This window comes from Somniosus microcephalus, chromosome 7 (genome assembly GCF_052327205.1).
Source record: "Somniosus microcephalus isolate GS21.2 chromosome 7, FLI_Smic_1.0, whole genome shotgun sequence".
Classification (NCBI taxonomy): Eukaryota; Metazoa; Chordata; class Chondrichthyes; order Squaliformes; family Somniosidae; genus Somniosus; species Somniosus microcephalus.
In genome coordinates, this window is record NC_140993.1 from 189,369,937 (window position 1) to 189,392,187 (window position 22,251).

Consider the following 22,251-nt stretch of genomic DNA (forward strand, 5'->3'; position numbering starts at 1 on the left):
TCCGTGATTCTGAGAGTATGATGTTTTTCAATAACCACACGAATGCTGTGACTTAACAATCAACAGGTATTTACTGGAGTAGTGTAGTCTCAAGACTGGGGGTACAGAGGCATGCTCAAGGCTTATATACAGGTGTGGTCACTGCCGGTACTACAGTATACAGGAGCTGTAAAAGCAGTTCTCTCTTAAAGGTACATACACTACAATTCCTCCACTTTTAGATTAGCAGTACCCATAATATTCAAATAACAATTAACACTTTAACATGTACATTAAACAGCAATAGTCCATTTATAGATTCAGTCTTTGGGGCGGCTTCCTGATCCTTTCGGGATAGCGCCTTTCCTGAGGTTCTTGTTCTTGGTGCAGAGGCGATTCTGGCCCCTTTTCATCGGTTAGTTCATCGGTTTCCACTGCTACTGGTTCAGAGGTAGATGCAACCGGTATGTCGGGTTCATCCCCAGGCACTCGAGACATGGGGTTGACTCGTTCCTGTGACGCTAAGATCTGATCGAAGTGGCGTCTCACAATGTTCTCCCTGACATCCACTCTGTACATTAATGGCCCCTGCCGTGTGCATATCGTTCCTGGCTGCCATTTCTCTGTTCGGTAGTCACGGGCCAAGACTGGTTGTCCTACATTGAAGCTCCTTGTTGGATTCTCATGGATGTGCTGGAATTGTTTACTCTCAACATCTCTTCGTACGTTTGGTCTGAGCAAATCCAGGCGAGATCTTAACCTTCAGTTAAAGAACATCATGGCTGGGGCCTGGTTGGTGACTGCATGTGTCGCATTCCAGTAGGTGAACAGGAAATTGTCCACCTTATGCTGTAGTGGAATTTCATCGGCGCACATGCCCTTTATCGCCTTTTTAAAGGTTTGTACGAACCTCTCAGCCAATCCATTTGTGGCTGGATGATATGGGGCGGATGTGTAATGCCTTACCCCATTCCTTCTCATAAATTTTCGAAACTCTTCGGACACAAACTGTGGTCCATTATCAGAGCAAATCTGCTCTGGCAAGCCGTTCCTGGCAATTATGGTCCGTAGGACTGCAATCGTTTTCTCTGTAGTGGTTGAGGACATTTTTATCACCTCAGGCCATTTTGATTGCGCATCCACTGCTATTAAGAACATTGAGTCCATGAATGGACCAGCAAAATCAATATGCACCCGTTGCCATGGAGAGGAGGGCCACTCCCATGGGTGTAGAGGGGCATGTGGTGGTGCATTTTGGACTCTCTGGCATCCTGAGCAGCTCTTGGTCAGGTCCTCGATTTGTTGATCGATCCCCGGCCACCACACATAAGCCCTGGCTAGGCTTTTCATTTTTACCCCTCCCAGGTGACCCTCATGAAGCTCATTGAGCACTCTATCCCTTAACTTGGGTGGAATTACCACTCGGGATCCACACATCAAGGTCCCCCGGCACACTGACAGCTGTTTGCTCCTTGTCGAGAATGCTGGCAACAGTGAGTCGCCATGTGCTGGCCATCCCTTCACCGTCAAATCATATGCCCGAGACAGTGTCGGGTCATTTCGGATTTCCTTTTCGATACAAGCGTTAGTTACTGGTAGGTATTCAACTATAGTCGAATGGAATATTTCGACAGGATCCACTGCTGGTGCTTCCTCCGCAGTAGGCAGTGGCAGGCGTGGTAGCCCATCAGCATTTCCATGCTGTTTCGTGCCCTTATATTCAATCTCATAGTGGTGCGCCCCTAGAAAAAGTGACCATCTTTGTAGTCGTTGCGCAGTCATCACCGAAGCACCCTTCTTCGGATTAAAAATGGAGACAAGAGGCTGGTGATCAGTCAGCCAGGTGAATTTCTGCCCGTGCAGATAGTGATTGAACTTTTTCACTCCCCACATTAGGCTGAGGGCCTCCCTGTCAATCTGGGCATAGTTACGCTCGGCTGAGGTTAGTGATCGTGACGCAAAGGCTATTGGCCTCTCTGAGCCATCCGAGAATTTGTGCGACAGCACCGCTCCAATGCCGTAGGGTGACGCATCACATGCCAACCGAATTGGTAATGCCGGGTTTTAATGGGCCAATACCTCTTTCGATGTGATTAGTGTTTTGCTCTTCTGGAAAGCTCGTCTACATTCGTCACTCCACTTCCATGGCACCCCAGTTTGCAGTAGGGTGTTCAGTTGGTGTAGTATTGTAGACAAATTTGGCAAGAACTTATGGTAGTAGTTTACCAGCCCGAGGAACGACCTCAGTTGTGACACATTTTCCAGTGCTGGAGCCTTGACTACTGCCTCAATCTTCTCTGGGGACTTATGTAACCCCTCTTTATCGATAACGTGGCCACAATACAAGATCTGTTTTCTAAAAAACTCGCATTTGGGGCGGTTAGCTCGGAGCCCATATTCCTGCAATCTAGGTTGGCAAGGTGATCACTGTCATTTTCGCCCGTGACCAGGATGTCGTTCAAATAACACTGGGTCCCTGGGATCCCTTGCAGGACTTGTTCCATTGCCCTCTGCCAAATAGCTGGAGCTGATGCTACCCCGAATACCAGCCGGTTGTACTGGTAGAGACCTTTATGGGTGTTGATTGTGAGGTATTTTTTTGATGCTTCTTCTACCTCCATTTGCAGATACGCCTGGGCCAGATCAATCTTAGTGAAGCGTTTCCCTCCAAATAGCGAGGCGAAAATATCTTCAATCCGCGGAAGTGGATAGTGTACGGTGTGAAGGACCGGGTTCACTGTTACCTTAAGGTCCCACAGATGCGCACCTTCCTTGGTTCCCCAGTCGTGCTGCTCAACGACTTTTTCATCACAGGGACGATGGGTGTAGCCCACTCGCTCCAGTCTACCTTGGACAGTACACCTGAACGTTCCAGACTCTCCAGCTCTGCTTTCACGGCTGGGCGGATCGCATAAGGTACCGGTCTGGCATTAAAAAATTTGGGGCTTGCGTTTTCTTCAATTTTAATCGTCGCTGTCATGCCTTTTAGTGTTCCGAGTCCTTGCTGGAACACTTCTTTCGCATCAGTTAGGATCTTTGACAGTCGCCCAGGTGTGACGTTGTCATCCTTTTTGTCAGCCACAGTCAGTGCCTGTATGGAATGCCAATCCAGTTGTATTTTCCGGATCCATTCACATCCCAGTAATGGTGGTCCTCCATCTTGCAATACATACAGGTCTAGTTTTGGTGTTTCCTTACCGTTATATATAACGGTCACCCTTTTTTTTCCTTTGGTGTAGACTTTTTGCCCCGTGTACATCTTCAAAATAATTTTTGTGTCTCTCAAGGGTATGTGTGAGAATAGCCGCTCATAGTCCCGTCGGTTTATGACTGTTAGGGCTGATCCTGTGTCCAATTCCATTTTTACCTGGACTCCTGCTAACTTGAGAGTGACCCAAATGGTTCGGTGATCCTCTGTTGTGATCACATTGGGCCAGAAATTCCAGGCCAGAAGTGTGAGTACGGTCGGCTTACTCACGCTTCTGGCCGTTGGAAATGCCGGCGTTCAGCATGAACAGCGCATGCGGGGAACGCCGGCATTTCCAGACCTCGAGCGCGTGCGACTGCACAGGCAGCGCTTGCGCAGTGAACTTCGTGGATTTCATTCATGAAATCCGTGAGGCTAAGTCCTTAGAAGTTACACTTGAAAAAAGCAAGTGTAAAGTTGTTCATTGGCTGCGGAGGAAGATATATTTTATCGTGGAGCTTTTGAAATGCAATATTTTTGTTTGGGAAAGGGAGGGAAGTTATTTTAAGAAATTTTAAGTAAGTTTAAAAGTTTAAATTTTTTTTTTTAAAGGGTTTTCAGAACGGTAGGTAGAAGGAGCAATTGTGGCTGTGTGAATGGAATGTGAGAATGAGTTATGTATGTATGTCCACATATATTCCTTTACGTATATGTATGTATGTTTTATATTCCTTTACTAATGTGTATGAATGTATGTTTTTAATTATGATTTTCCAATAAGTTACTTTCTCTGAAAGTCATAATTAAATAATACATTCATACACATAAGTAAAGGAATATATACATAACACGCAAAGGAATATATACAGACATACATACTTTCAGAAGCTCCACGATAAGAAATATCTTCCTCCGCAGCCTCTGTAGCAACTGTACCCATGCTTTTTTCATGTGTAAGTTGTAATGACTGGACCTCACTGAAAGCATTAATGAAAGCGGCGAATTATACTGCGCACGCGCTGCCTGTGCAGTCGCACGCGTTCTGCCTCTGAACCCCTTCGTTCAGATGACAGGAAATGCCGGTTTTCCCCACATGCACTGTGCATGCTGAAAACCGGCATTTCATCCAGCCAGATGCGTAAGTACCCCGACCGTACTCGCGCATTTGGAAGGGAATTATTGGGCCAACATTTTACATGTCAATAAAATAAAAAATTTAACAATTGCACGACTTGCCCCCTTGCATCTGCGACTGAGGGTCCAAGGAGGTGCATTGCGCAAGAGGTCATCATCGGACGTATCCTCACACTGTTCCCTTTGGGGAACTGTATGAAGTGGTGGAAGGATTTATGGCCGTGATTAACGCTCATTCCGTGACCGTAACCATCTTTGAACCAGCCATTAGGGTGGTTAGTCCTATGGCGGGAGGGTTTTACGGGCTCCCACAACCCATCTGAGGGGGGGGGGGCCACCAACACCCACGGACGCAAGTATCCCGCTGGATGTCCACCCAGAATTTAAAGTTGGAGCTCCGACTCCACTTGCCGGGACTGTCTGGAGTGGGGTTCAAAACCCTACTCCTTCTGGCCCAGCGGCGGGGATGCTTACTGCTACGCAAAAGGCCCACTCCGCACAAAAGGTGACACCCATACGTTTCCTGCGCCTTTTCCCTCCCCGTGACTGGAGCCCTATGCTGCCATTTCACGTTGCTAATCGGATTGGGCCTTTGTCATAGCGGTAGGATCCCCGCCGCTGGGCCAGATCAGGGTAGGGTTTCGAACCCCGCTCCAGACTGTCCCGGCAAGTGGAGTCGGAGCTCCGGCTCTAAATTCTGGGTTGACATCCAGTGGGATATTTGCGTCCGTGGGTGTGGGTGGCCCCCCCTCATTGTATAGCTTGTGGGAGCCCGTAAAACCCTCCCGCCATAGGACTAACCGCCCTAATGGCTGGTTCAAAGATGGTTACGGTCATGGAATGAGTGTTAATCACGGCCATAAATCCTTCCACCACTTCATACAGTTCCCCAAAGGGAACAGTGTGAAGACACGTATGACGACGACATTGCTAAATAAATAAATGGAATTAAAAAAATTCTTTTAGGGCTTTTAAAAGTCTTTAAATTGCTTTAATTCTCTTTAAAACTACTTCAGATTACTCAAAATAATGTAAACATTTTAAAAAGTTTATAAAAGTTACCAAAATCTTCAAAAAACTTCCAAAAACCTATTTAAACTGCTGCTTTGCATGTAAAAAAGCAAAGCAGCTTAACAGGAACATTGGGGGCGTGTCCAGTGAAACTGAGACCTCAAGGGGCGTGTCTCACTTACACTGCACGCTCCTGGCTCTGCGCTGGCTGCACTCCTGGGCGGCGTGACGTCATACGCTGCCCGGGATTCTTCTTTCAGTTTCTGCAAGTGCAGGCGTCCCTGGAGCTGATCGGCAGGAGCGCGGGGTAAGTGCAAATACGGGGCTTGCACGCGCTGCAAGCCCCGTTCTGGAATTTCTGGCCCATTATGTAGTTTCAGACAACTCAGTTCCCTGCTTTCGGAGTCATTATTACTCTTTTGTTCGTCTAAACTATTCTCCGTCATCTTATGTACCTTCTTGCACTTTCCTTTGGTCGGTTTCTTATTGCTGGTTTTCTTTCCCGACCTGCAGACTCGTGCTATGTGTCCTACTTTTCCACACTGTCTGCACACTTTGTCTTTGAACCAGCAATCATTCTGGTCGTGTGTTGTTCTGCCGCAGCGATAGCACTTCTCTGTTCCATATGACATTTCGTTTGTGCCATATTCTTGCGGTCTTTGTTGTATCTCTGCAGCGCCCCTGCTGCTGCTTCATATGATACCGCAATGCTGAAAGCCTTTTCCAGCGTAAGGTCCTTTTCAGATAAAAGCCGTTTCTGGGTTCCTTCACTTTGAAGCCCACACACAAATTTGTCCCTTAAGGTATCTGCCAGTCCCGCTCCAAACTGGCAGTGTTTTGATAGTTTGCGCAGTTCTGTTAAATAATCAGCATTGCTTTCATCCTTATACTGGTTCTGTTTGTGAAACTTGAATCTTTCTGCTATCAGCAGCGGTGTGAGGTTTAAATGTTCCTTTAGTATCATTACTATGTCTTCAAAACTCTTTTTCATTGGCTTCGTTGGGGTTACCAGATTTTGTAATAAACCATACGTCTTTGCACCCATTAAATTTAACAATACCGATGCTTTCTTGTCATCTGACACCCCATTTGCCTTGCAGTAGACCTCTATTCGTTCGACATATGTAGTCCAATCTTCAACTTCATTGTCAAATGCGGTGATACTGCCACTCTTCGGCATTTTGGGTGTGGTTTAAAATGGTATCTCCCAATGGCTTAAAATTGCATCTCCCGCGCTTTCCGTCCTCCCCCACTGCTGCCATAGCCGCTCCCGGTGGTTCTCGTGGCAATGGCGGCACCCTGTAGGTTTTGCGCGCTTCTCCTGCGCTGCTGCCAACGCCGCTCTCGGCGGTCCTCGTGGCAATGGCGGCGCCTCGCGGGTTTCTGCGCGTCTCTCTCTCCCTCTCTCCGATGCTGCTCGGCCCTGAACACCGGCTGCGCCCTGTGCGCTCTGCCCTCTCTCTCTCTCCCCCGTCGATGCTGCTCGGCCCTTTGCTGTGCGGCTCGGTCAGGCTCTAGCCCGCCACTGTCCGGGAAGGGTCTGCGCACTACCTGTTGCCAGCCCGCTTCGCTGGACCACCTTGACTGGAAAGCCAAGCCTGGCTCTCGACAGCCTTCCCCGCAATTCTCGAGTCTCTGCTGGATGACTGGGCGGTTGCCCGTGGTCGACGCCCGAGTCTCTGGCCTTGACCTCCAATCCACTGATCTCCAGGAACGAATCCCCGGGAGGTGATGCAGAGTTGCAGGTAAGTTCGAACCTGCCTCGTCGCCAATGTTACATCCGTGTATAAGAAGACACAGACTGCGGAGAACGGTACAACAGGTGTTTACTCAATGTGGCTCACACTGCAACTGAACTGTACAGATTACTACTCAGTGCTATGTACAGGTGTGGTCACTGCTGGTACTGCAGTATACATGAGCTGTAAAGCATAGTTCCCCCCTTAAAGGTATATACATTACAGATACGAACTTTTTATTCCAGATTTATTTAATTAACTAAATCTAAATTCCCCAACTATCATTTGAACTCACATCTCTGGATCATCAGTCCAGTCCTTTGGATTACTACCACTATGCTATCATTCCCAATAAGTAAATAGTTGTATTACTTTTGCCTTTACAAAACTTTTTGGAACATGGGACTTTATCTGAACAGTGAAATGTTTTCATCTCATCAATCTGGGTTGTATTCCAAAATGAGCCTCGGAGGTGAAAGAACAGCATGTACTTTTTGTTTGTTCTTTTTTTGTCCCCCATGAAATCTTGCTGAAGACTTCTGCATTATTAACTATATGGAAACTCAGGTGGACTCCAGGGCCTTAGCCAGATATTCAAAACAGGGAAATCCTGTGCATACCGGGCTCCAACTGGGCTTCCTCTATATCTAGATATCCATAAATGTGTGCTGTGAATAACTCAAGAGCAAGCATGCAAAAGTGGAGTAATAAGATATTGGTACAGGTTACACAATAATTTGGCAGACTGTTAAACTATAACGTTAATTGAATTCCTGTAGATTCATCTGAGTTCTCAAAGATCCTTAAAAATTTCCAAAAATTTGCAGCTAAAGTTGTAGAATATTAATTTTACTTACATTCTTCAAGTGAAAACAATCCTTTTTCTGCTTGTAGAGAAAACTTGAGATGGAATGGGACGCAATCTAAATATGTGTTTTTTAGCATGTCATTTTAAAGATCTTGGGGCGCGAATGTCGCTGGGCCGCTAACTATAGTGCCCCAAAAATAGATAGATAGAATATATAAATAGACTATTTTCAGCTAATGTTGCATGTTAAAAGTGTTAATTGTAATTAGTTTGACATTTAATTGTTAAATGAGTGTTATGGTACTGTTAATCTAAAAGGGGAGGAATTGTAATGTATATACCTTTAAGGGGGGAACTATGTTTTACAGCTCATGTATACTGCAGTACCGGCAGTGACCACACCTGTATATAACACTGAGTAGTAATCTGTACAGTTCAGTTGCAGTGTGAGCCACGTTGAGTAAACACCTGTTGTACCGTTCTCCGCAGTCTGTGTCTTCTTATACACGGACGTAACAGTATCAGTAATGGTACCCATTGAACTATCGGATTGTCATAAAAGCCCATCTGGTTCACTAATGTCCTCCAGGGAAGGAAATCTGCCATCCTTACCTGGTTTGGCCTATATGTGACTCCAGACCCACAGCAATGTGCTTGACTCTTAACTGCCTTCTGAAATAGCAGAGCAAGCCACTCAGTTGTAACAAACTGCTACGAACAATAATAATAAGAATGAAACCGGAAGAACCACCCGGCATCGATCTCGGCACCAGCTATGGACATGGCAATGGCACACCGAGCCCAGTCGACCCTGCAAAGTCCTCCTCACCAACATCTGGGGACTTGTTTGGAGAGCTGTCCCACAGACTAGTCAAGCAACAGCCTGACTAGCCATACTCACAGAATCATACCTTTTAGTCAATGTCCCAAACTCATCCATCACCATCCCTAGGTATGTCCTGTCCCACCGACAGGACAGATCCACCAGGGGTGGTGGCACAGTGGTATACAGTCGGGAAGGAGTGGCCCTGGGAGTCCTCAACATTGACTCCGGACCGCATGAATTCTCATGGCTTCGGGGCAATCATGGGCAAGGAAACCTGCTGCTGATTACCACCTACCGCCCTCCCTCAGCTGATGAATCAGTACTCCTCCATGTTGAACACCACTTCGAAGAAGCACTGAGAGCAGCAAGGGCACAGAATGTAGTCTGGGTGGAGGACTTCAGTGTCCATCACCAAGAGTGGCTCGGTAGTACCACTACTGACCGAGCTGGCCGAGTCCTCAAGGACATAGCTGCCAGTCTGGGCCTGTGAGAGGTGGTGAAAGAACCAACACGAGGGAAAAACCTACTTTACCTTGTCCACACCAATCTACCTGTCACAGATGCATCTGTCCATGACAGTATTGGTAGCAGTGTCATTGGGGAGACGAAGTCCCATCTTCACACTGAGGACACCCTCCATCATGTTGTGTGGCACTACCACTGTGCGAAATGTGATGGATTCAGAACAGGTCTAGCAGCTCAAAACTGGGCATCCATAAGGTGCTGTGGGCCATCATCAGCAGCATAATTGTATTCCACTGCAATCTATAACCTCATGGCTTGGCATATCCCTCACTCTACCATTACTATCAAGCCGGGGGACCAACACTGGTTCAATAAGAAGTGTAGAAGAGCATGCCAGGAGCAGTACCAGGCGTACCTAAAAATGAGCTGCCAACATGGGGAAGCTGCAACACAGGACTACATGCATGCTAAAAAGCAGAAGCAGCATGCTATAGACAGGGCTAAACGATCCCACAATCAATGGATCAGACCAAAACTCTGCAGTCCTGCCACATCCAGCCGTAAATGGTGGTGGACCATTAAACAACAACGGGAGAAGGAGGCTCCATGAATATCCCCATCCTCAATGATGGTGGAGCCCAGCACATGAGTGCAAAAGACAAGGCTGAAACGTTTGCAACATTCTTCAGCCAGAAGTGCCAAGTGGATGATCCATATTGGCCTACTCCTGAGGTCCCCACCATCACAGAAGCTAGTCTTCAGACAATTTGATTCACTGCACAGGATATCAAGAAACTGCTGAGTGCACTGGATACAGCAAAGGCTATGGGCCCCGACAACATCCCGGCTATCGTGCTGAAGACTTCTGCTCCAGAACTAGCCGCGCCTATAGCCAAGCTGTTCCACTACAGCTTCAACACTGGCATCTATCCAACAATGTGGAAAACTGCCCAGGTATGTCCTGTCCACAAAAATCAGGACCAATCCAATCCGACCAATTATCGCCCCTTCAGTCTACTCTCAATCAACAGCAAAGTGACGGAAGTTGTCATCGACAGTGCTATCAAGCAGCACTTACTCACCAATAACCTGCTCACTGATGCTCAGTTTGGGTTCTGCTAAGACTATTCGACTCCCACCTCATTACAGCCTTGGTTCAAACATGGAAAAAGGAGCTGAATTCCAGAGGTGAGGAGAGAGTGACAGCTCTTGACATCAAGGTAGCATTTAACTGAGTGTGGCATCAAGGAGTCCTAGTAAAACTGAAGTCAATAGGAATCGGGGGGGAAACTCTCCACTGGCTGAAGTCATACCTAGCACAAAGGAAGATGGTTGTGATGGTTGAAGGTCAATCATCACAGCCTCAGGACATCGCTGCAGGTGTTCCTCAGGGCAGTGTACTCGGTCCAACCATCAACGAACTTCCCTCCAACATAAGGTCAGAAATGGGGATGTTTACTGATGACTGCACAGTGTTCAGTGCCAATCAACTCCTCAGATAATGAAGTAGTCCATGCCCGCATGCAACAAGACCTTGACAATGTTCAGGCTTGGGCTGCTAAGTGGCAGGTAACATCGTGCCACAAAAGTGCCAGGCATTGACTACCTCCAACAAGCAAGAGTCTAACCACCGCCCCTTGACATCCAATGGCATTAGCATCAGCGAATTCCCCTCCATCAACATCCTGGGGGTCACCACTGACCAGAAACTTAACTGGACCAGCCACATGAACACTGTGGCTACAAGAGCAGGTCAGAGGCTAGGTATTTTGTGGCAAGTGTCTCACCTCCTGACTCCCCAAAGCCTTTTCACCATCTATAAAGCACAAGTAAGGAGTGTGATGGAATACTCTCCACTTGCCTGGATGAGTGCAGCTCCAACAGCACTCAAGAAGCTCAACACCATCCAGGACAAAGCAGCCCACTTGATTGGCACCCCATCCACCACCTTAAGCATTCAATCCCTCCACCACTGTGTACCATCTACAAGATGTACAGCAGCAACTCGCCAAGGCGGCAGCACCTCCCAAACCCATGACCTCTTTCACCTAGAAGGACAAGGGCAGCAGGTGCATGGGAACACCACCACCTCCAAGTTCCACTCCAAGTCACACACCATCCTTGTGAAGGAATAAGGAATATGCCATATTCAGAAAAATACACCATCCTATGAACAGAATTCTGACTTTATTAAAACATGACAAACTGGGCTTAGAAATCTGGAAGCCTCAACAATCTAAAGCTGTAAACAGCATACAGGCTTTTGAGATAAGATAAGTTGTTGACACTGAGACAATAGCCTTATTGAAGCAGAAGGTTATAGTGTACTGGTCTCGCTAGACATGCTCCTATCTAGTTATCCAGCAAGTTAAACACTTATTCAAATAATTCCTCGAGAAGCCGGTTTGCTGTTTTGAAGCTTTACTTGAACAAATTTGTGAAACTGTAAACAAAGACAAAGTATGTTTTGTTCATAGAACTGAGATATTACATAAGATATATACATATTTATAACAATAGAATAGACTAATTGTATAACTAACTAACATTTGAGCTGGACTTCTGTAACTACCAACTATTAACTTCTTATAAACAAAGTATTGTCAAATACTACACTGACAAAGTTGCTATCATGTTAAAAAACAAAGATACTCACAGATATTGTGTTTGGCCTATCATATGAGATGAGATGGTATAAGATTGAGATTCTCACATGGAATTCTCCATTACTCAGTAAGCTTCTTTCTGGGAAACTACTTCTGGGGGGAAACAGGAAGAAAGGTCAACTGACATCTGCTGTATACTAACACTGCTAACACAAGAACCACCACCAGAGTGTGCTATCTGCATGTGATAAGTCCAGAACACTCCCCGTCTGGGGTCGTTAACGACTTCACATAGTCCGAACTCTACTTGTCACTGGAGTCCTCTGGCGACAAAAGAAGAACCACCTCAGAGACAGTTGTCGGTGTCGATGATAGGATGCAGCTTCCATAGACTGCTGTGAGGGGGTAAGTTGCGTTCTGCTGCTATGCACTTCAACTCTTCTGAGTAACACTCGTTTTGAACGCTCTTCATCACAATGATTTTGGCTCTCTTGAGCTCCTCTTCAGAGGGACTCTTACGACAGATGTGCCACCCATGGCAGCTATTCTCTTGTGTAGACTGGGAGAAGGTACGAGCTATGTGGGTTAGGCATGCTACCGTCTTTATGAGAGTGTTCCATTTGGAGAAACGCTCGAAGCGTTTGGTGCTCATCAGGTCCTTAGAGATTCGAGTAACATTCGCTGTGACTTGTGGGCGTACCTTGCAGTCAGAAACAGGGTTGAGGAGGTTGAATGACTCATTGAGTTCGGAGAAGTGCGGGGACGGATCCTGAAGAAAAGCAGGCCCTGACAGCCAAGTCGTGCTGCTGAGAAGGGACGCTGTTACAGATCTAGTCCCATGGTCAGCTGGGTTCAGATCCGTGGGGACGTACCTCCACTGGTCGGGGGATGTGGACTGTCGAATACGTTGGACCCTGTTGTTCACGTATACGTAGAACCATCTACTTTGGTTATGGATGTATCCTAGCACCACTTTGCTGTCTAATATGTGATGCTGTCGAACTTCAGATCAATCTCCTCTTCTATGAACTCTGCAATCTCAAGATTCAAGATCATTTTATTTCCATATGTAACTAGTACAATGGAATGCTTACTCCCCACTCACTCCCACAATACAAGCATATAATATAAAAGCAAAAAATAAAAACAAGTATAAAGAAAAACCAATAAGCAAATAAGCAGAATGTATAGCAATAACAGTCCAAGTTGCAGGATATGATGAATACTGCTAATACTGCTGTGCACAGTTCCAATCTGGGTATGGTGAGATCTGGCTGGGGTGCCAACTTGGCCTTACCAAAGACGAAGCCGACTTTGCTTTGTCCATCTTGAGTGGTGACCTTCAGATAAGCCACACCTGCAATGGCCTTAGCGGATGCGTCTGCAAAGACACAAAGCTCTTTGAATTGGGCATTTGAGGGAGAGAAGGACGTATAGGAGCGAGGTATTCGGATCTCCTGTAAGTTTTGGAGTGAGTCTCTCCATTTGTCCCACTCTGCTTCCATCTCTTCAGGGAGAGGTGAATTCCACTCTTCAGCGCGTGTAGAGAGTTCCCTGAGGAGCAGCCTGCCTTGTATGGTGACAGGGGCTAAGAAGCCATGAGGGTCGTATAGGCTGTTGACTGTAGAGAGCACTCCTCTATGTGTGAAGGGTTTCTTGTCATCTAAGACTTGGAACGTGAATGTGTCTGTTGCTATATTCCAAGACACTCCTAGGCTACACTGTAGGGGGAGGTCATCAGTGAAGAGGTCTAGATCCTTGACATCCTTAGCACGATCTTCAGGGGGGAATGCCTCCATCACTGCTGGTATGTTAGAGGCTATCTTCTGCAGCCTGAGGTTGGATAGTGCAAGTAGTTCCTGAGCTCGTCCAAGGGTACTGATGGCCTCTGCTTCGGTCGGGAATGGCTTCAGTGCGTCGTCGACATAGAACTCTCGTTCGATGAACCCTCTCACATCACTGCCAAAGTCGTCTTCTTCTTCCTTGGCAGCCCTCTCAGTCCGCATATGGTGACAGCAGGGGACGGGCTATTCCCGAAGACATGGACACGCATTCTGTAGTCCACAATGTCTCTTTTGGGGTCATTGTCGCGATACCACAGGAAGCGGAGGAAGTCTCTGTGGTCTTCTCTCACTACAAAGCAGTGAAACATGTGTTGGATATCGGCAGTGATGGTGACGGGCTCTTTCCTGAATCTCATGAGTACCCCCAAGAGGCTGTTGTTGAGATCGGGCCCTGTGAGGAGTACGTCGTTGAGAGAGACTCCCTGATATGGTGCACTGGAGTCAAACACCACGCAGATCTGTTCAGGCTTTTTGGGGTGAGAGACTCCGAAGAAAGGGAGGTACCAACACTCTTGGCCTTCCTGGAGTGGAGGAGCTATCTCTGCATGATCGTTGACAAGCATTTTCTTGACAAACTCTAGGAAGTGTGCTTTCATCTTCGGCTTCTTCTCTAGTGTGCGACGGAGTGAGTTAAGATGATTATAGGCATACTCCCTGTTGTTCGGCAGCCGTCGTCTGGGGTTCTGGAAGGGTAAGGGTGCAACCCACCTGTTAGAGCTGTCACGAGAGACCTCATTGTCCATAATCTGGAGGAATCTCATGTCGTCGATCGATGGAGCAAGTTTGTGGTCATTGGCGGTGCGACAGAAGACTGACTGACCCGGGTTCTCTCCAGTGAGCATCATCTGTGTGCTGTCTGTGGAGATCAGCGCTGGGGGTTTCTGAGGCGGGGCCGTATGACTGAACTTCTCTGTCACTCGGAACTGACTACTGCATGGGGTAAGGTAGCTTGGACGACCATTCTCCAAGATGGAAGTCTTGAGTGTGCTCACCTAGATGGCTTGTGAGCGCCCTTGAGGCACACGTCTCCAACAACGACCCAGCCGAGGTCTAGCCTTTGGGCGAAAGGGGCGTCATGTGGACCGTTGATCTGTTTCCTTATCTTATGTACCCTCAGGATGTCCCTTCCCAACAACAGAAGTATGCCTGCATTTGGATCAAGAGGTGGGATCTCGCCTGCAATGCGTCTCAGATGACGGTGGTGATAAGCTGCATTCGGGCTGGGAATCTCAGAATGGTTGTCGGGGACTTGATTACATTCAATGAGTGTAGGAAGGGGGAGGCTAATCTTCCCGTTGGCTGACTCAACAACATAACCGCAGGCCCTCCTGCCGGCTGTCTCTGAAAGTCCAGCACATGTCTTCAACGTGTAAGGCGATGGGCTTACCTTGACCTTGAAGATTTGAAGAACTCGGATCTTGCTACAGAACGATTGCTTTGTTCGTCTAGTATGGCATACATCTTTTCAGATTCCTGGCGATGTCCTACAGGGTACACATTAACGAGGCATATCTTGGAGCATGCTCTTGCGCTCACTCCTTCTCCACACACCTCGGTGCATTTGGATATAATCTCCGGACCAGCAGCTCCCTCTCTCTCCCCGCCATGCTCTGAGGCGGGAGGAGGCGACTCTGACTTCCAAGGAGCTGGGCCTGGGTGGAGTGCTGAAATGTGCCGATCACTTTCACATTCTGTGCATTTTGCATCTATCTTGCAGCTCTTGGCGAGATGGTTCGTGGAAGAGCAGCACTTGAAACATGTAGGCCTAGAAATTGAGTTTGCGCTGCGCCGGGGCTTAACGCCGGAAATTTAGCGCCGGTGCTAAGTCGTGCTGCGCGCGCCAAAAATTCAGTAGCGCCGCACCCAAACGGCTGCCGGCGCTACTGAAGGCTGTTTGCGCCTGAAAACTGGCGCTACGCACCGCATTGCGGCGCTATTCCGGCGCTGCGGCGCCCGATGCGGTGCGGCAGGCTCGGGAAGTGCAGGCCTCCTCCTTCAGTTAAGGAGGAGCTGCCTGCACCCGCCCGCTGGCCGGTTAAATCGCCACAAAAATGAGCCCGGCACCTCGGGGAAGTGCCGGGCTCGCAGCCGAGAAGCATCTGTTCCGCGGGGGGGGGTGGGGGAGTCCGGGGAGGGAGGTGCGGGCAGGCGGCCGGCGGGAAAGCGGCCGGCCGCCGCTCCACCTTTATGCGCCGGCGCAAAGTCGTGCAAGACTCTGTTGCCAGAGTCTTAGTTGCGGCTGCCACGGGCGAGGCGGCCGCAACTGAATTTCGGCGCTGGGGCCCGTCACCACGGCAACCGGGACGCTGCCCACACCGATGACGTCATCAGTGCCAGCGCAGCGCTACCGGTGTAACGCCGATGTTGGGCCCTAGTCAATTTCAAAACCGGCTGTAAGTCCAGCGCAATGCCCTCTAGCGCCGCAAAATGGGCGCTAAGCCCACTCAATTTCTAGGCCGTAGAGTTCTCTTTGACATACTGTTTGCGATCTTCCAGGGACATCTCTCTGAAGCCTCTGCACTTCTTTAATGGATGCGGCTTGTTGTGGATGGGGCATTGCTTGCTCATATCCTCAGATTTCTTCTGAACCTTTGTGTTCTCAGTTGAAGACACTTGCATTTTATGGACAGATATTAGTGTCTTTCCATGTCTGTCAAACTTGTCTCTTCTGGCAAATGCTGTGTGGGAGGAGAAGAGGTTGAAGCTGGGGTCGTTCCTGGCTTTGGCTTCTTTATGGATGAATTTGGCAAATGCAGAGAATGGTGGGAAGGTAACGTTGTGCTTTAGCTTCAACTTTGACCCAAACGATATCCACTTCTCCTGTAGGTTAAATGGAAGCTTCTCAATGATGGGACTTACCCCTCTGGAAGTGTCTAAGTATGATAGGCCGGGTAGGTAGCCGTCCTGCTTTGCGGCTTCGAGTTCCGACAGCAGATCTCCAAAGTCGCGGAGCTTCTGGAGTTCGTTATTCGTTAACTTCGGAAAGTTCTCCAACCTGTCAAAGACAGCCCTTTCAATGGCTTCAGGCGAGCCGTAGGTTTCTTCCAGCCTTGCCCAAGCCATCTTCAACCCCGCTGGCGGATGTCCCACATTGACTGCTTTTATCCTGCATGCCTGTCTGGCGGACTCTGGGCCAAGCCATTTGATAAGGAGCCCGAGCTCTTCTTCTGTCGACAGGTCTAAGCCCGATATGGCATCGTGGAAGCAGAACTTCCAAGCCCGATAATTCTCTGGCCTGTCATCAAACTTGGTTAACCCTGTAGTCACCAGCTGGCTGCGTGCAAGGTATTTGGCAAGGTCATAGGTGCTGGGACCTATTTCAGCGTTGCCTTGAGTAGGGGCTCTGTTGGGAGTCTCAAGGAAACGAAAGGGGGTCTGCTGCTGACTTTCTCTCTTCAGCGTTCTATTCCTCTGCACCGTGTCTTCCATTTTGCTGGGGGAGATTCTGCGGCTTGAGGCACGCTGTCTACTTTGACCTTGGTTGGCAACTTGGGACATGTTATATGAAGTGCTTGCGTCTGTAGAGATGTGCGGGCCTTCATCCCTCTCTCTCGTAAACTGTATGTCGGCATGGTCGCTCACGTAATCTCTGGTGCACTGTCGTCGACTCTGCCGCGGAACGGGAATTAAAGGTTTGTAAGCTGTCTCGGGATCAGCTCCCTCCAAAATTTCCTCGAATACTTGTGCCTCAGCTTATGCAGCATCTATCTCTTTTTGTTGCTGCAGAGCCTCTAATGTGGCTTGGAGATGGGCCTGTTCAGCCTGGCGTCCAACCTGCTGATGGGCCTGGTCAGCTTGGAGTCGGGCCTGATCAGCTTGGAGACGGGCCTGATCAGCTTGGAGTCGGGCCTGGTCAGCTTGGAGTTCAGCTTGGAGTTCAGCTTGTTCTACTTTCATTTCTATTTCTCTGTCGGCATGTGCAGCTCTGGTTTGAGCTGCTCCTAGCTTAGCCCATGCTTTGGCGATGGCCATGCTTACTCTAGAACCACCTGATGACCGTGAACCAGCTTGCGATCTGTAGTAACCGGAGCTTATAGACCGATTGTCACATTCTACAGTTTTGTCTGACTGTTTAAGGTCTTCTACTCACTGCGTAGCGTTTTCAGTATTATCTTCTGACATGTCGATGTGAGGTAAGTGTGGTGTACAAGGTGAAGACTTAAGCTGGCTCTGTCGTGATGGCCTACTCTGAGTTCCTGATGCTCCGCTCTTCACAGCTAGCCGTATTGCTATCTTTTCACTGTACTGGTCTCGCTAGACGTGCTCCTATCTAGTTATCCAGCAAGTTAAACACTTATTCAAATAATTCCTCGAGAAGCCGGTTTGCTGTTTTGAAGCTTTACTTGAACAAATTTGTGAAACTGTAAACAAAGACAAAGTATGTTTTGTACATAGAGCTGAGTACTATACATTAGATAGTACATAAGATATATACATATTTATAACAATAGAATAGACTAATTGTATAACTAACTAACATTTGAGCTGGACTTCTGTAACTACCAACTATTAACTTCTTATAAACAAAGTACTGTCAAACACTACACTGACAAAGTTGCTATCATGTTAACAGACAAAGATACTCACAGATATTGCGTCTGGCACAACATATGAGATGAGATGGCAGAAGATTGAGATTCTCACATGGAATTCTCCATTACTCAGTAAGCTTCTTTCTGGGAAAGTACTTCCGGGGTCAAACAGGAAGAAAGGTCAACTGACCTCTGCTGTATACTAACACTGCTAACACAATAACCACCACCAGAGGGTGCTATATGCATGTGATAAGTCCAGAACATAGAGTTTCCAGGAAGTCTGCAGCTTGGAAAGAGCACAATGCTATACCCTGTTTAAGTGTTTTAAACCAACACTTTGGAAAGAAACACAGAAAGATAAAGAAACATATGCCTTTGCAAACGTAACATCAAATGAAACACGGAGACACGAGTCTGTAATACAACCAACTGAGGTAACTAAAAAGGCAACCAGCTGAGGTGTTCTAAATGCAAAAGATATAAACAGAAGACCTTTGTAAGAATGACATCAAATAGATGCACTGCTGTTATATTGTTTTTGTGTTAAGCTTGAGACACCTACACAGGAGACATAATTCATAATGCTACAAGTTGAACTAACTAAGAATAGAAGGGGTCAACAGAAAAATGATGAGATAGTTAGCTTACATCAGCAGAAAACTTCAAAGGATATACCAATGAGAAAGTGTATAAAAATTGGTCTTTCAAATGGGAAGACAGATTCGCTTGAAGGAGCAAAGCGATTCTTAGGCTTCAGAGGCAAGCTCTGCAAGTCTTCAACTCTTTGTATCTCGGCGATCAAGGTACTTGTATTTGATTTTGGTGGATATCCTGGAATAAGACTGAGAAATGTAAAAATGTAATAAAGTTAAGATTTGAGAATAAGGATCTCTGATGATAAGAATTGTAAGCTTTTTGTATTTGGAACTGTTAATGTCGTGATTGAATCACCAACTGTAATTACATGTCAGTTCTTTAATAAATCTACATTATTTTAGAATTGTCTCACATAGTACTTCTGTATCAAACTCGCAAACTCAATCTCTGTACACACTTTGGTGAGGAGTTGCAGAATTCTGGGGGAGTTTTCTGGACCCTCATAATATCCGGCAGGTTACAGTCTAGCTAAACTTAATAAAAGTGCTATCTGGAGGACGGTAACATCTTCAGGTGGTTCTTTTCCTTTAGGGAGAGATAGTCTGGGCCTTTAGACCCAATTAAGCGTCTTTAGGATTCGGCTACCTCTAATTTTAGTTGAAAGTGAACGTCTGGGGAATATGCTTGATCCGGGGTAACCCTATAGGGGCTAGGACTAGCAATAATCCCTTTCATCCTAACTTAGAAGTATATCGCCAATCATTCATCGACGCTGGGTCAAAATCCTGGAACTCCCAACCTAACAGCACTATGGGAGTCCTTCACCACATGGACTGCAGCAGTTCAACAATGTGGCTCAAGGGCTATTAAGGATAGCCAATAAATGCTGGCATTGCCAAGACGCCCACATCCCAGAACCAAATTTTAAAAAATCTTGGGAAGGGCGCTAGCACAGCCGTTGCCTGCGTGCACTGGAAGAAATCAAATGAGGCACAATGTGACGTCAATCATCATGTAACACTGATTTACATAGGATATGTGCCACAGAAACAGACCATTCGGCCCAACCAGTCCATGCCGGTGTTTATGCTCCACTCAAGCCTCCTCCCATCTTTCTTCATCTAACTCTTTCAGCATAACCCCCTATTCCCTTGTCCGTCATATGCTTATCTAGCCTCCCCTTAATTGCATCTATACTATTTGCCTCAACTACTCCCTGTGGTAGCAAGTTCCACATTTTCGTCACCCTCTGCATAAAGAAGTTTCTTCTGAATTCCCTATTTGATTTGTTGTGACTATCTTATTTTGATGGCATCTAGTTATGCTTTTCCCCATAAGTGGAAACACTCTCTCTGTAACTACTCTATCAAAACTTTTCGCAATTTTAAAGACCTCTATTAGGTCACCCCTCAGCCTTCTTTTTTCAAGCGAAAGAGACCCAGCCTGTACATCCTTTCCTGTTATGTATATCCTCGTGTTTCTGGTATCATCCTTGTAAATCGCTGCACCCTCTCCAATGTCTCTATATCCTTTCTATAATATGGCGACCAGAATAGTACGCAGTACTCCAAGTGTGGTCTAACTAATATTGGATACAAATTTAGCATAACTTCACTACTTTTCAGTTCTATCCCTCTAGAAATAAACCCTGGTGCTTGGTTTGCTTTTTTTATGGCCTTGTTAACCTGTGTCGATACTTATAGTGATTTGTGTATTTGTACTCTGAGATCCCTTTGCTCCTCTACTCCACCAAGACTTACACCATCCAAGTAATAAGTGACCTCCCTATTCTTCCTACCAAAATGTAATACCTCACATTTATCTGTGTTGAAATTCATTTGCCAATTATATGTCCATTCTGCAAGTTTTTTAATGTCCTCCTGTAATGTGTTGCATTCCTCCTCAGTAATGACTATACCCCCTAATTTGGCGTCATCCATAAATTTAGAAATTGTGTTTTTGATTCCAAAGTCTAAATCATTAACATAACAGCACTGATCCTTGTGGGACACCACTACCCACTTTCTGCCACTGTGATTAGCTACCCTTTACCTCAATTCTCTGTTTTCTGTCTTGAAGCCAGCTAGCTATCCAATCTGCTACTTGTCCCCTGACCTTATTCATTAGTCTATTATGTGGTACCTTATCGAAGGCCTTTTGAAAATCTAGTTAATTTACATCTACTGCATTACCCTTGTCTACCCTCTCTGTTACCTCTTCAAAAAATTCAATGAGTTTGGTCAAGCAAGACTTTCCCTTTTGAAATCTATGCTGACTATTCATTATTATATATTTGGTTTGTAGATGTTATTCTATTTTCTCCTTTAATAGGAATTCCATTATTTTTCCTACCACCAATGTTAAGCTGGCTGGTCTATAGTTCCCTGGACATGTTCTATCCACCTGCTTAAATATAAGTATTACATTAGTTTTCCACCAGTCCTTTGGCACTACACCTTTTAAACTAATTATTAAATATGTGTAGTAATGCCTCTACTTTCTCTTCCCTAGATTCATTAAAATGCACGGATATAATCTGTCTGGATCAGGGGTGTTTTCCTCTTTGAGTTTGATTAGTTTATTTAATATATCACCTCCTTTTATTTTAAATGCATTTATTTCATTACTAATCTCATGATCCAATAATCCACCTGTTCTATCTCCCTGGTAAATACTGAAGCAAAATAATTATTTAATATTTCCGCCATCTCTATATCATTGCCTGTGGTATTATTCTGACTATCCCTTAATGGCCCTATTCCCATCCCAAACTTCCTTTATTTAATTTATGTGCCTATAAAATATTTTACTATTTTGTTTTATGTTCCTTGATAACTTAATTTCATAGTTCCTCTTTGCCTTGCTAATTTTTTTTGACTTCTCTCCTAATCTCTTCATATTCTCCCTTATCATGCTCTCCCCTGCTGTCCAGGTACTTAATGTATGCCACTTTCCTTACCCTCAATTTTCCCCTTATGGCTTTATTTATCCATTGTGTCCCATTAGTGCTTATTTTGGGTTTTTTAAGCAGAATATCTTTTTCCTGCACTCTGTTGAACACTATTTTAAATGTTTCCCATTGCTGTTCTACATCATTGTTTGCCAATATTGTTGTCCATTTTATTTTCCCATGTTCTATTCACAGCCCATCAAAATCAGCTTTTCTCCAATCTATTACCCTGGTCTTTGTCATACTTATGTCCTTCTCAATTATTATCTTAAAGAGTATTATATTATGTTCCCCTACTTTTACTTCCCTCATCTGCTCTGCTTCATTCCCCATTACTAGATCAAATAGAGAATCCTTCCTTGTTGGGCTTTTTACATATTGGGTTAGAAAGGAGTCCTGTACACATTGTAGGAACACCATGAAGGGATAATTACAAGTCCTAGCCCTTTTTGGGCTATCCCAGATCAGGCGTATTCCCCAGACGTTCACCTTCAACAAAAGTTAAAGGTAGACGAATTCTATAAGATGCTTAATTGGGTCTAAAGGTTCAGACTATCTCTCCCTAAAGGA